Source organism: Temnothorax americanus, unplaced genomic scaffold, assembly GCF_048541705.1.
Source record: "Temnothorax americanus isolate GAGA-0224 unplaced genomic scaffold, ASM4854170v1 Scaffold44, whole genome shotgun sequence".
Lineage (NCBI taxonomy): Eukaryota > Metazoa > Arthropoda > Insecta > Hymenoptera > Formicidae > Temnothorax > Temnothorax americanus.
In genome coordinates this window covers 409,281-425,000 of record NW_027509591.1, presented here as the reverse complement: position 1 = coordinate 425,000, position 15,720 = coordinate 409,281, and the positions used below count along the sequence as shown (strand labels likewise).

Sequence of the window (15,720 nt, the reverse complement as noted above, 5' to 3'; positions counted from 1 at the left end):
GCGAGTGGAGAGGCACACAAAAAGTGCAATGTACGCCTTATAGGTCTTTTGGCCGCGACCTACTTTGGGCATAATTTTAAATGGACCGGCATAATCAACACCACAATGCTGGAAGGGGCGCGCCGGAGTTACTCGCGGTTTAGGTAGAGAACCCATCACTTGGGTTACGGGGTCTGCTCGTTGGCGAACACACACTACGCAATTTCGTATGAGGGACCTGACTAAATTTCGAGCAGTTATTATCCAAAATTGTTGTCTTATAGTTCGGAGCGTCAACTGCGTTCCTCCGTGGAGGCAGCGTTTATGGGCTTGCTCCGCTATGAGGTCCGAGATTCGGTGTCGAGGTAAAATGATGGGGTGTCTTTCTTCGAACGAGAAAGGCGCGTGTTCTAAGCGCCCGCCTACTCGTAATAGTCCGTCCGAATCAATGAACGGAGTCAAACCTTTCAAACGACTGGATTGCGGTAGGGGCTTTGACAACTTAAGCGTTTTAATCTCTTCGGCGAAATATAGATCCTGGACCTTGGCTATCCAAAGGGAACGAGCTCGCCTAATGGCGTTAGCTAGTGAGATTGTTTCGCTTTTCGGGACGGCGCTCGAAGCGCCTACACGTTTTCTGAGGTTATAAGAAAATATCATGCAGTAAGCTGTTATTCGAAGAAGGCGTGGCCACGAAGAGATTTCCGTCGGTAGGTCCCATTCGAGAGACTCGCGTTTTACCGTCAGAACTTGAACGCTCTTTCTTTCCGGGATAGTCTCTGCCGGCATCGCAGGATTATGCTCCGGCCACGAAGTAGAGTGTTGGCTGAGCCAAGGGGGTCCCTTCCACCAAAGCAGCCTTCCTCTGAGAGTAGTAGCTTCTACTCCTTTGGAGGCACAATCAGCAGGGTTCAATTTTGAATTGACGTATCCCCATTTAGCGAGAGGTAATCGCGTTTGTATATCAGACACTCGATTCGCGACGAATGTTTTCCAGAGGGACGGGTGCTGTCGCAGCCAGGCAAGAATGTTCTGAGAGTCCGACCAGCAATACACCGGCACGGATAGCAATTTAAGAGCAACTTGTACGAATTTAACGAGTCGAGCGAGCAGTGCAGCAGCGCAGAGTTCCAGTCTGGGGATGCTAACAGTTTTAATAGGTGCAACTTTGGTTTTACAAATCAGCAGAGTTACGTCAAATTGATCCATGGAGGTTATTACTCTAATGTAAACTACAGCAGCATACGCTCGGCTGGAAGCGTCTGAGAATCCGTGTAGTTCAAGACCTAAAACTTCTGGGCCCTGCGTAGTCCACCGAGGGATCGAGATCTCTCGTAGCTGCTGTAAGCCGCTGTAATATGTATCCCACCACTCTAATAGGTCGGTGGGCAAGGGTGTATCCCAATCGAGTCTTCGCATCCACAGCTCCTGAAGAAAGATTTTTGCGGAAACTACCACGGGAGCGATCAAGCCTAATGGGTCAAAAATGCGAGAAATAATTGACAACACTGATCGTTTCGAAGCCTCTTTAGGCTTGCAAAACTTGAGGGAGAATGAAAAGGAGTCGTTGGAAGGATTCCAAGACAAGCCTAACGCCTTAAGAGAAGCGTCTTCTTGAAAGGACACACTAGAGAGATCCAGACGTTCACTTATAGGCACATCAGCGAGAAGCTCCTCATGGCTAGACGCCCATTTTTTCATCTGGAAGCCTCCTAATTTCAATAAATTATTTAATTGATTGCGCATTTCAAGTATTTGAGATTGTTCGTACGCTCCAAACAGCGCGTCGTCGACGTACGTGCTCTCCTCGAGTACCAACACAGCTAGTGGGAACCTTGCCCCTTCGTCAATACATAACTGTTTCAAAGAGCGTTTGGCTAGATAAGGTGATGGTTTCTGTCCGTAAGTAACGGTGAGTAACCTGCAATGCACTATTGGGCCATTAGGACAGGGGCGCCATACTATCCTCTGATAATCGGTATCAGAGGGATGGACTAATATTTGCCGGAACATTTTGGCAATGTCGGCAATAAATACGTATCGATGTGTTCTCCAACGTAATAGTATAGAAGTAAGATCCTCTTGTAACTTAGGACCTGCTAGGAGTTGGTCATTTAAAGAAAACCCGACGTTAGTAGGGCTGGAAGCGTTAAACACAACTCGCAGCGGGGTTGAACTGTTAGCTTCGCGAAGAACAGGATGGTGGGGCATGTAGAACGTCGAACTTCCAACTTGGTCTGAAGGCGTGATTCGAGCCATGTGCCCAAGTTGCTCATATTCATTTAAGAAACGATTGTAGGCCTCATGCAAGGCAGGGTCTCTCGACAGACGAGTTTCTAGACGAATCAGAGATTTAACTGCAATCTGCAAAGAGTTCCCGAATTCAGTTACAGCATCCCCTTTAAAGGGCAGTCGGACTACATATCGCCCATCGGGTCGTCGATAGTGGCTTGACACGAAAAGATTTTCGCAATATTCTTCTTCTTTAGTGAGCGGTCGCGTAAAGGGAATTTCCTCTAACTCCCAGAATTTGCGAAGTTCGTCGTCCACCGAAGGAGACACCGTGGCGTGCAGACTAGTAGTCTTGTCCACATTCCTAATGGAACTGTAAGGACCGAATATGACCCAGCCGAAGATGGTTCTCTGGGCGACTGGTTCTGTTTCAGAACCTTTGCGTAACCCCTCTAATAGGATAGAACCGTAGATATCCGCGCCTATCAATAAGTCAATACGGTCTTGGTTAGATGGATCCGCATCCGCTAATTGCAAATCTCGCAAGTGAGGGAATAGCTCGTGGTCGACCTTTGGCATTTGCTTATACGACGTAAGAGTAGGCAAAATGAGAGCTCGGGTATTAACATGATAAAACTCGGAACTGCAAGGGCTTAATGTAATGAATGTACGATAATTGGAGACATTAGAACACCGACCTCCTAATCCCGTGACGCGAACTTTAGTTTTCTGGCGCTTAGAATGCAAAGCCTGTGCTGCCCTTTCCGTTATAAAGGTGGCTTCGGAACCCGTATCTATTAGCGCCCGTATCCGTAGCGCACGACCTTCAGTCGTCCTAACTAAGACTCTGGCCGTGGCGAGTAAGACTGGAGTTGTGATTGGATTGGAGACTCTTTCAATCTGCACCTTTAATGCCACCGTGGAGTTCGGCTCACTTACCGGAACATCAGACTTAGAATCATTAGCTTTCGAAGTTTCCAATTCTTTCGAAGAATTAGGCTCGTTTCCGTAGTGTAGAAGCGAGTGGTGTTTCCCTTGGCAGTGAGTGCATCGCTTCTGTGAAGGGCAGGTACTTGGAAAGTGTCTCCTTCCGAGACAATTATAGCAACAGCGCTGTGTCTTTACAAGATTTTTCCGCTGATCTACGGAGAAAGATTTAAATTTACTACACTGATACAAAGCATGAGGTTCTTGACAAGCCATACATTTGTGAGAGACGTTTGAGACGAGGGACTTCGTGGTTCCTGTACGGGGATTTTTACTATTAGAATCGTTTCTGACGTCGGAGATGGCTTCGAGCGCACGCATTTTTCCGACTAGAAATTCACTTAATGTTGAATAAAGCGGGGGATCATTTGCACCTCCTAACTGTAGTTCCCATTCCCGCAAAGTACGAGAATCTAATTTACGCACCGTTATTGCAACCACAAAGTCATCGTCCACTCGGCGACCAATATTTCGCAAGGCATGCAAGGAATCATTAATCGTATCGTAAACACGCTTTAGTTCCGAAGCTGATTCGGATTTCATTGAAGGCAAATCTAGAATCGAATTTAAATGAGCTGTTACTATCGCACGCAGATTGTCGTATCGCCTTTGTAATTCGGACCACGCGGTTCTATAATTTGCGTCCGTTATCGAAATATTTTTTATCACGAGCGCAGCCTCTGCCGTCAAGCTAGCCTTTAGATAGTGTAAACGTTGTACGTTAGAGAGGTTCTCGTTTGACGCGACCAATGACTCGAATAAATCTCGAAAATTCGTCCATTCGGTATATTGACCCGAAAACTTAGGGAGATTAATACGTGGCAACGGTATAGCGACAGGATTGCTTTCGCTTATAGTAGAAGAATGAATATTATGACTATAAGTCGTTACGGGTTTTTCCATTTCGTCTAAGGCCTGAGCCAGGAAGTCCGCCGCTTCTAGGTAAGTATCTTCCGCAGCGGAGAATTCGTCCTCCACGAAGTAGGGGAGAGCGGTCCGTTGCTCCGTAGTTGCAGCAGTCTTGATCTCGGCGTTTAGAGTTTGGCATTGTGTCCAACGCTCCTTCAAGATAACCAGCCGGCTTCTTGTGACGGCGGGAGTACGTAGCTTCATCGCCATCTTCTTGTAATTTTCAATAGTCCGTTCGATAGAACGGATAACATCTTGTTGTTCGGCCAGGAGTCGCTCCATATTTGATATGTGTGTGAATTGAGTACTTCAGCCAGTTGTGACACCAGAAAATATGAGAGTCACTGTTATTGTAAGAGGAATTCGGAGACTCCGAGAGCGTAACAGCAGAAAAAAATGTTTATGTGTTAGTCCTTGGCGAACGAGCTGACGTGGCCCAGAACTTCCTCGAGCTTTGAACTCGGCTAACTTGCGAACGACTCGAATTTTAAGTCTTCAGGATTCACGGAGGCAGGTCTAAATCCGGCTCGAAGGACCAAAATGTTTCTGTATGAATCTCCGCGTTATAAGGAAGCCTCCTTTTCGAGTCGTCAGTTCTCTTCGTTAGTAATTGCAGGAGAAGGAATGAAGTAGTTCTGTATAGAGAGTTCGCTTACGTTTAATTGTACAGTTGTTTTTGCTGTCACAGATTGTGTCACAATGCCTTGGCGCAGTACAGTCTGCAGTAATATCGCAGAGGAGGGAGTGCTTACGCTCCTTATAATTATTTAGCGGACGTCGCGTAACGAGAGTATTAGCCTCGTGCGTTCACTGGGCGTGCTCGGAGCCGACTCCTTCTCCTTCTCCCGAATTCGGAGCTTAGATCGCTACCGCAATCGGCGCTTTCGGTATCGCCCGATCACTGCTGTCCTCTTGCGCCTATTTTCATAACCATCGCAGACTCATTCCCGAACAATCTTAAAATAATAACGCATAATTCTAATGTATTGTGCATAGTTAAGTAATCTGATTTTTAATTTTTTACGAATTGTAAGAGAATATTACTGTTTAAATCAATAGGGAAAGCCTTTAGGCCCGCAGTTCCACAAACATTAACCACTAACGTCCCCCTTAGAAAGAGACAAAGAGTGAGTCAACTTAAGATTAAAAGTTAACCGACGTTTGTGAAACTGGGTAGCGCTTTAGTAGCGCAAAAATCGAAATTACCCTAATGTGAGAATGCGTGAATAGCGCATTATTATATAATTTATTTAATTGTTAAATTTTGATCAAATGGGGCTATCTAGATAGACGTTATGTGCGCGGCACACATTTAAACACTTATGATATAATTATATGTTGATTAACGCTGTTTTGAAGAATGTGTCTTATAGAGACGAAATTTGTCGCGACAGAATCGTGTCAAGGCAAGTAGAAGTGTAAATGCGACTTATATGAGCGTACATGTTAAATCGATACATTGCGCTAAGTCATCGTGAGTAAACAGTACCGAGTTAGGCTTAATTCACATTATATTAAACAGAATAATAAATTTCTTTCGCCAGTATACAGAATAACAATTAAAGTAATTTAAATCGACTTGACTGGCAATATATATAACGTCTTTTCGATATGAACATTGAAAAACTGTGAGCCAACTTGGTTTGTCGGATTCACACAGCATTTTTTTCAGATCAATATCGAGACATTATTAATTTTGATTTAATTTAGAAATTACATCAACTGACCAAAACCATGGTCAAAATTAATAATGTCTCGATATTGATCTGAAAAAAGTGCTGTGTGAATCCGACAAACCAAGTTGGCTCACAGTTTTTCAATGTTCATATCGGAAAGACGTTATATATATTGCCAGTCAGGTCAATTTAAATTACTTTAATTCACATTATATTATTACAAAAGCTGTAACTCACACTTTTTTCTACTTTTTCAAAAAAGTTAAGCAAACATTTTTTTTTATTTATATTTAATTAATTACTATAATAATATAATGAAAACTTTCTAGTTAAAAAGATTATATTAATTATGATGCATAAATATTTTTTATTTATCAGCAATTCCAACAATTTAATAGACATCTTTTTTCTTTTTAAATTCTCTCTTTTCCTTCCTTCTTTTTACTTCTTTCTCTTAAAAAAATTATTTTAAATTTGTAAGTTGTGTGAAATAAAAAAAAACAATAAACAAAAAATACAGTATATATTGCACGAACGTGTCTGCTTGGCGCACATAGTTGCGTACAATCAAATGAACGTTGTACTTTAGACACAATAGTTATATATGTGATACTGTGCATATACCATTTTGTATATGTATAGTTAGTCACGCGCGTCGACTAAGTGCTTTTTTTATCATGAGCACTTTGAAAGCGCAGAAAGACAAGGAAAGTTTGTGCCAACTGTGACAAATTAGTTCGTGACAAGTACAAGATACAGGGAAAAAGTGATTAATGTCCATTCGGAGTAATTTCGAAAAAAACGCAATTTTAGGTTTAAAATATCTAATATTTTGGAAAGCTATTAAAAAGTTAATAAAAATTAGTAAATATCGGATTTTCCCTAGCATGGTACACTTTTTGGCCTTATTTCCAATTAATTGTAACTGTTTTCATTAAACAGATAATAATTATGAAAGTTCTTTGAAAATGCCATAAGATAGCATGAGCAGATCAATTTCGACAAAAACTTTGATTGTTTTTCGAAAAACTTTTAAATAAAGCATTTTTATTTTTTATAACATATTTACAAATCAGTTGTTCTTTTGACTACCTAAATATATAAATAATAATTTCCGTCTCCCGTCTTTCCAATACAAAATGCATATAGGTACCCGGGTACCCTGAGTATTATAGGTGTATAGTCATGTTTCATAACCAAAAACTCGAAATTTTTTTAGGACATATTTTTAAATAGACGGATAAACTTACGTAAAACTGTTTAAATAATGAGAATCTGAAGTTGTTTGGCGATATTTTGAATGGAAACCACCGAAATTTTGAAAAAAATGGGATACCCGAGTATTGACATAAGGATTAAGAAATTTAATGGTTATCATGAGAGACTAAAATTTATTATTGAATACAAGGAGAATGATTGTATTAGTTTTTTGGACCTTATGCTGATTGTCAAGGATAACATAATTGTCACCGTCTGGTTTGACAAAAAAACTTTCTCGGGTAGATTTTTATCATTTTACTCTAGCCATCTTATATAATATAAATTAAGAACCATCTATAGCCTGGTGCCTAGTGGACAGAGCAATTATGTTGTCCCACCTTTGCTTTTACAAAAAAAAAGCTTATTGTTTATTATAAATAATTTACTTGAAAACGGTTACCTTATAGACTTGATTTTCACACATTATCTTTAGATTTAAAAAACTCAAAACACGAACTTTGAACAAGAACACAGAAGACTCGAATACTCACAATAAAAAGGAAGATTCATCGTTCTCCCATATCTTGTGTAATTTCTTACATTCTTAGACATATATCTTCGCAAAAATTAAACGCGTTAGACGACTGCGAAAGAACACAAAATTTGCCACAGTCCTCGCCGTTTTTGTACGCTTATGTAAGTTCATTAGCTCTTCTCGCAAAGTTTAATAGAATCTCAACGTTTTTATACTGTGCTTTGTAAATGTATATTTTATTTTCATTTAGTTGCCACTAAATTTGGTCAAAGATAAATAACTATTGAACATCAACTCCGCCTTAATTTTTGGACTTACATGGATGCTTTGACTATTACTACGTTTACGCGAGCATTATTTCTGTAGTAACTTACGATATATCACTTGTTTACGCGGAATAAATTATCGTAAATTACTACAAAATCCCGTTTACACGAAGGAATTGTAGTAAGTTACTACAAAAGTAACGCTCGCGTAAACATAGATAGTGCGCTTCATAGTTTTCGGTGTCTACGTGTATTAATACTTTGAATTCGATGTCCACGTGTCCCAGGTTGCCGATGATGGAATCCAGATAGTGCGCTTTATAGTTTTCGGTGTCCAGGTGTAATTGTACGTTGAATTCGATGTCTAGATGTCCCAGGTTGCCGATAACAAGGTCCACATAGTGCGTTCTGTAGTTTTTGGTGTTTAGGTGTTATAATAACTTTAAATCTGAATGTAGGTGTTAATTTGGTGGTCAGATAAATAATCTATAACTTATTTATTTGAATGAAAGAGTGAAATAAAGTGTTTATTATTTAATACAAAACTTATTTATGTGAAGATCAGGTATCTGTGCTGCGCGGTGCCTACAGTTCAACAGCTGTAATCGTTCTTCTCCCTTTTCTCGCGTACGAGCACGCTCGAACCGAAACTCCCTCTCCCAGTGAACACAGTAATATAGCAGCAATGCAACGGCAATATAACCGAATATAACAGGTTATATCAACCAGAGTGTTACATGCAACTTACATGTAAGTTCTAATTTCCGACTCAGCAATATAACATGTTACATAACGTGTTATTTAACTATTACGTAACAGTTACACCAACTGTTATACTAGCTGTAATAATAAGCGTAAAAAAATTATTTTTTTCGAAATTTTATTACCATTTTATAACTAAATTTGTTTCTTAAGATGCAGTCTATGATTATAAATATTTTCTCGTATTTGAAAAACACTTACCTTGGTGGGATTCGAACTCGGGACCTCTGGATCGTGAGCCAACTGCCTTACGTGGTAGACTATTTCTGAATTTGATATAAGTGTTATATATAGTCTACATATGTCACAACTAGCGCAAATATGTATATAATTTTTCAAAAATTATTTTAAGAAACAAATTAAGTTTAAAAAGAGTTATATAGCTGCCCAAATTTTTAATATATTGACATTATATCTATTATATATGTACATAGAAGCAGTACGTAAATGCATTCTATTAAATTGGTACATGTAATAGTAATATGCATCATGATGATTAATTACGTTATTTACCGATATGGATACCCGGGTTATATAAATTAATCATATAAATTATAAATATAATGTAAATTATTAGTAATTATTAATTATAAATTATGTATTTTGTAAATTTTAATTTTTGCCTTAAGGCAAACTAAAAGGCTTCTGCACAATATTAAATTTTCCAAACAAAATATATATATTTAAAAACAATTAAAAATTTATGATGAAAAACGCAGATTATTATTAGCTCTAGCAAAATAAAACGATGCAGGGTTTAAAAGTTCGGGCACATAAAAAAACGTGAACATAAGCAAATTAACAGTCTTATATTGTATGTTATTCCGTTACACCCCATTAATATTACCAGAATATTACTAGTTATACTAACATTAATACAAGCGTGTTACGTAACAATTACACAATTTTTGTTACATAACTGTAACGCAAAGAAAATGTATAACAGTTATATTACCTTCATATAACGAATGTTCAATTGCATGTTACTTCCATGTTATGTAACCCTTATATATCACACGCTTCCGCACGTAACATAACCTCAAAATGCCGGTCAACCCAACGATTCAAGCTTTGCTGGATACAATTGCCAAGCAACAAAAAGCAGCCAATCAAAGAATTGAAGCCCTGCTTAAGCAGATTGCAGCGCAACAGCCAGCGGTCCGGCAGCCAGCGATGCCAGCCTACTCGCTGCACAAGGATCTTGCTGAACGCATGGAAAAGTTCGCTTACAGCGCTGAGGACAACGCGACGTTCGAGCATTGGTATGCAAGGTATGAACCAATTTTCACGGTAGACGCAGAGATGATGGACGATCAAGCGAAAGTCAGCTTACTAACTGAGAAGCTTTCCACCATAGATTTCGATAGGTTTGCGAACACTATTCTTCCCCGCACCAAGGCTGACATTCCGTTCAACGACGCTGTGACCGCGCTCAAGCGAATCTTCGGCCGTAAAAAGTCACACTTTGCTCTCCAATACAAGTGTCTCAAAATCGCGAAGGACTCGCATGAAGATTATGCCGAATACGCTGCTGGCGTCAATCTTAAGTGCGAGAAATTCAATATCGCAAATTGTTCCGCTGACGACCTCAAGGTGCTCATTTTTGTGCAGGGACTCAACAAGCCAGAAGAATAGCAAACGCTAGAAAAACTGTTGAACAAAATGGAGAGCCAGAAGATGCAACGGGAAACGGCAGCCGACGACGCGGCCAGAGAACTGATCCCCAAACTTATGCTGAGGGGCATGGTAAATTTTGCATCGCGTTTGAGCAGCCTGAGATTGGAGAAGTCAATGGTGTTAGATCCAGAAGCTGCAAAGCTGAGCGACGTACTGACAATCCAGCGGAGGCAGCGTACAAAGGGCGACAAGCAGAGTTCGAACAGCAAAGTGGGAGAGAGTACCGAGACGACGGCGCTAGCGGCCCGCAGTGGGGAGGCCGCCAAAGCGCGTTTTCCGTGCTGGAGCTGCGGCGAAATTCATTTTCCGAGCGAATGTTCTTTTCTAACCAAGCAGTGCCTGACATGTAAGCGCACCGGCCACAAGGAGGGCTACTGCGAATCAGCTGGCCGAAAGCCACGTTTTGGACGGCAAAGCAGCAAAGCGGTAAGCACGATGTCCGTGTCGACTCGCAGATTTGTCGAACCCGAGATTGGCAACACCAAGCTAAGGCTGCAACTCGATTCCGGATCTGATTGAACGATCATCTCGTCCGCTAACTGGAGAACTTTCGGATCACCAAAGCTATGCGGTTGCGAGGAGCAGGCTTTTAGTGCATCAGGTGACCCACTCAAGATGCTAGGTAAATTCAATGCTCGTTTGAAGCTACACGGCCGCGAGAATTTCGGACCGTGTTATGTCGCAGCATCGAACCTCAACATACTCGGGAGCGACTGGATGGAAGCGCTCGACCTGTGGAACATACCAATTGCTAACATCAACAACTCTTTTATCGCTGTTGATGCAGCGGGTCTGGAGAAGAAAGTAAAGTCAAAATTCCCAGCCCTATTCTCCGATTCGTTGGGCCGCTGCAATAAAATGAAGGCGTCGCTAACTTTGAAACCGAGATCACAGCCCGTTTTCCGCAATAAACGCCTGGTTCCATTTGCCGCGGCTGACCAAATCGCCAACGAGCTGAAGCGTCTGCAGCTGATGGGCATCATTAGTCCCGTCGAATACTCCCGATACGCCGCACTCGTCGCTGTCAAGAAAAAGGACGGCAGAATATGGTTTTGTGGCGACTATTCCACTGGACTCAATGCTCTTGAACCGAACCAGTACCCACTGAAAACACCAGAGGAAATTTACGCAAAGCTATCTCAATACCGTATCTTTAGCAAAATTGATTTCTCGGACGCTTTCTTGCAGGTGGAACTCGACGATGAGGCCAAAAAACTGATGACGATCAATATACACTGTGGTTTGTTTTAAGTAAACCGTTTGCAACCTGGCATCAAGACAGCACCAGGAACGTTCCAGCAATTAGTTGACACAATGATGAGCGGTGCAGAAGGTGTATTTTTGTTCATAGACGATTTCATCATTGGAGGAGTCGATGAAGAGGACCACCAAAAGAATCTTTTTGAAGCCCTAAAACGCATTCAGGATTACGGTTTTCATCTTAAGCTCAAGAAATGTTCATTCGCGCAAAAGCAGCTAGAATTTCTCGGCAATATCGTCGATGCCGATGGCATACGACCGAACTCTGAGAAAATTTAAACACTCAAGCGTATTCCACCGCCGAAAGACATTCAGCAACTTCAAGCCTTTTTCGGAGCAGTAACATGGTATGGAAAATTTATTTTGCACCTAAAGGATCTCAGAGGACTGTTAAATGAGCTGCTCCGTGCTGACGTCAAGTTCGAGTGGCAGCCAGCTCATCAGGAAGCTTTCAAAAAAATCAAGAACGTCCTCACTTCCGATTTGGCCCTTACACACTACGACCGTCAAAGAAAATCATTGTGGCAGCGGACGCGTCAAGCTATGGTATGGAGAAGCGGTGCTTCTTCATGAAATTCTAGATGGGACTCGTCGACCGGTCATGCATGCCGCATCCTCATTTAGCAAAGCTGAGAGAAACTACCCACAAGTTCAACGGGAAGCTTTGGCTCTGACGTTTGCAGTCCGCAAGTTCCACCGATATATATATGGTCGCAAGTTCGAGCTCCAAACAGACCATCAGCCACTTCTTGCCATCTTCGGATCGAAGGGAGGCATTCCCGTTTTCACCGCTAGCCGCTTGCAGCGGTATGCACTTATTTTGCTCGCCTACGACTTTGAGATCCGCTACGTCAACACCAAGAGCTTTGCATATGCCGACTTCATTTTGCGACCCATCGAGAAGCATGAGCGATTGGACGAGGACGTCGTCATCGCTTCAATAATTGCGAACGAGAGTACGAGAAAAGAACAAATTATAAACGACCCAAGGAGGGTGAGCATAGAGGCGAGCGGGAAGGACGGAGCTGTGCAGGAAAATTTTTCCAGTGTACTCAAAGCGCCCTCGGAATGTATTTTCTAGTTAATGAAGACGCCAGCGCCGGATGCTTCGCCATCGAAACAGCAAGAACCCTTCCGGTCACATTCGAGACCATGAAGGTCGAAACCAGCGAAAACGACGTGATGAAGCAGCTGCTCTCATACGTCGAGAATGGTTGGCCGCAGCACCTGAAGCAAATCCAAGATACGGTTGTCGCTAAATTCTTCCCTAGACTCGTTGATTGCCATCGGGGGCTGCGTTTTTCTTGGCGATCGCATCGTTGTCCCGGATTGTTACCGCGCGACAGATGATTCTCAAGGAACTGCACGCTGGACATCCAGGAGTGGCCCGCATGAAACTGCTCGGCCGCAGTAAAGTTTACTGGCCGGGCATTGACAACGACATCGAGAAAGTTGTCAAAAGCTGCGAGCAATGCGCCGTTAACTCCAGGATACCGATTAAGTGCACGTTAAGATCATGGCCGATTCCGAGAGCCCCATGGTCGCGCATCCACATCGACTTTGCTGGTCCAGTAAATAGATTCTATTATTTAGTCATCGTCGACGCGCTTACCAATTGGCCCGAAGTTTTCAGAATGACAGCAGCTACGACGACGAAGACATTGGAATGTCTTGAGGAGGTATTCTCGCGACAAGGACTCTGCGACACGCTGGTCTCGGATAATGGACCACAATTTGTATCGAAGGAACTTGAAAACTTCTGCATGCAGTATGGTATTTACCACATCAAAACGCTGCCGTATCACCCGCAGTCAAACGGCCAAGCCGAGCGTTTTGTCGATTTGTTGAAGACAGGGCTCAAGAAACTCGATGGAGAAGGAAATGCTGACAGAGTTCTTCAAAGGTTCCTGTTGTGTTACCGCTACACGCCTTCATTTGCTCTCGGGCTAAAGTCACCGTTCCAGCTGATGACGGGCCGTGAAATGAAGACAAAACTGGATTTGCTAGAGCCACGTAGTGAATTTTTGGATAAGCGAAACATGAGAATGGATTTGCAGTTCAACGAACACCATGGCGCCAAGTGAAAGGAGTTTGAGGCCGGTGAAGATGTGTTCGTCAAGATTTTTTCCAACAACAGCTGGAAATGGACTCCAGCTCAATTGTTCCTCCAGGACTCCAGGATCAATTGTTAGGCGATGTGGAACTGTTGGTTACATCGTCCGTGCTCAGATACCAATGGGCGATTGCGAGGTCAAGGCGCATGCAAACCAACTGAAGAAGCGTTTTACCTACTTGGATAACGGAAACAATACGCTACTCGACGACTTTGATTTTTTTGCTACGATGCAGCGAGCAGCTGAACCAGAAATTCACCCAGAATTAGAACAAGAATCAGACGACGATAACCCTGAAGACGCAAGCGAAAACACTCAGGAACTCGATATTCAAGGGGTTCCACACCGGAACACCCGAGAAGCAAAAGTGGGCCTGCGTCGCTCTTCCCGCACAAATAAAGGGGTCCCGCCGGATCGCTCCCCATCACATTAACCAGGCCGGGACGAGTAATCCTTGTTTAATTAATTTTTTTTTCTTATTTTGTCTCTCTTCCAATGTTCAAATGTTCAAGGAATTTTTTTTGGGGGGGAGAGATGTTGGATCTTTTTATATAATAGTATACCTATGCCCGGGGCATCCATCTTGGGCTATCCGGCATCCGCGAGGGCTCTCTCTTGTAACAGTCAGTCGAGGGTTGGCGCTCGAAGTACAAGTACGAATAAAGAGTATCTGATATTACGCTGAGACCACGTGCTTGCTACCCATCCCGATTACAGGTCTCAACACTGTCTCTTGTTAGGCGTTCGGAAATATGATGTACTAACGGCCCAATAACTGATTATTATAGGTTCCGAATGACCTTCGCAACTACGTATCTCGAATAAAAATCCGCTCGAAAGAATGTACTCGAAAACCGATCTTAGTAGACGGACACGACTTTACTCTACGACTGCCGGAAGACGAATGACGAATGCTCGTTCGCCGGGCTGCGCGCCTTTCCCGACATGCTCACGCACGCGCCGTATAACACTCTGCGCGCCGCTTCTCTTGCCCGGGACGCAACGCGGTCGGCGTCTCGCGTGCGTAGTAATACATGGCCTACGCTGAACGGCCTGACCACGGTCGTATACACAGGTCTGGCAACTCGGGCCGAATTTTAGTGGTGGGGGTAGCACACTTATTCAAGCAGGTTTTTTAATTTATGATATCGCCACCACGTGTCGCTACTATCTAGTATACAGCCGCCATCACGGTTGTACCTCGACCGTGGCCGCCGTTATATCATTAGTTCAGTGGTTCAATGTACGGTCGTGTTACGTGTATAGCCGCTGAGCTAATAATTTTGAAAAATCTAATCTGAGTGCCTACGTCGTTTATCCAACAGTTTCTCAACTACTTGCTCACCACCTTTGCCAGCATTATTTCCTTCCTACGCTGAATTGGGCCCGGAACGCCGTCCTTCACAGTAATAACCGTCATAATGACGACGTAACCTATAACGACGCTATTGCTGCTGTGGCTAGCCATCTCCCTCGGCATTTGCATCATCACCGACCTTTCCTTCGCCTTGCTCTAAAATGTTCTCTAATCACAAAAAAGAAGAGGTGTCATAATTGCAGTTATCTAAGAAAACTGCAGTTACAAAAGGAAGTGAGGTTTAATAAGCGCAAAACGCTGCTTCGCATTCGGAGCACTTCAAACCCAGTTGAGAAACATAAAGTGATGGCAATGCGGAAAAATATAACAATGAAAGGCGTAAGATATTTGTGCAAGTAGGTTCTAAAAATTTACAACTCGTGTGAAACCTGTATAAAAGCTGTGAAAATTAATTCCTGTAGTCGAGCTTCAGATTCGTATGTATTTGACCGGAAATGAATGTCCGGGAAAGAATCTACCATATGAAATCGTTTGTATTTCGTATGAAAACTTTTGAAGTGCAATTGAAAAGGTTTGTGAGTCATTCGTTTAATTGTAATTAATTAATTATTTTTACACCATGCATTTAGCCGAAATAGATAAATTAATAAAAGTTTTTATACGGAATCGTTTGTATTTTGTATGAAGAGTTATGAAGTGTGATTAAAAAGGTTTGTGAGAGTCACCCAGATAATTTTAATTAAATATTTATAAACTCGGTAATTAGCCGAAATATAGATTTTTAGTTATTTATGTTAAAAGAAGA

General features: G+C 42.3%; 2 protein-coding genes across 22 annotated transcripts in view; one reads left to right on the top strand and one right to left on the bottom strand.

Moving 5' to 3' along the window:
- LOC143903155 (uncharacterized) overlaps positions 1–15,720 on the top strand; it is a 368,826-nt gene that overhangs the window by 120,381 nt on the left and 232,725 nt on the right. The gene's annotated exons all lie outside the window — the stretch shown is intronic.
- The window catches only part of LOC143903171 (uncharacterized), a 188,981-nt gene that overhangs the window by 145,650 nt on the left and 27,611 nt on the right, over positions 1–15,720 (bottom strand). The window lies entirely within an intron of this gene.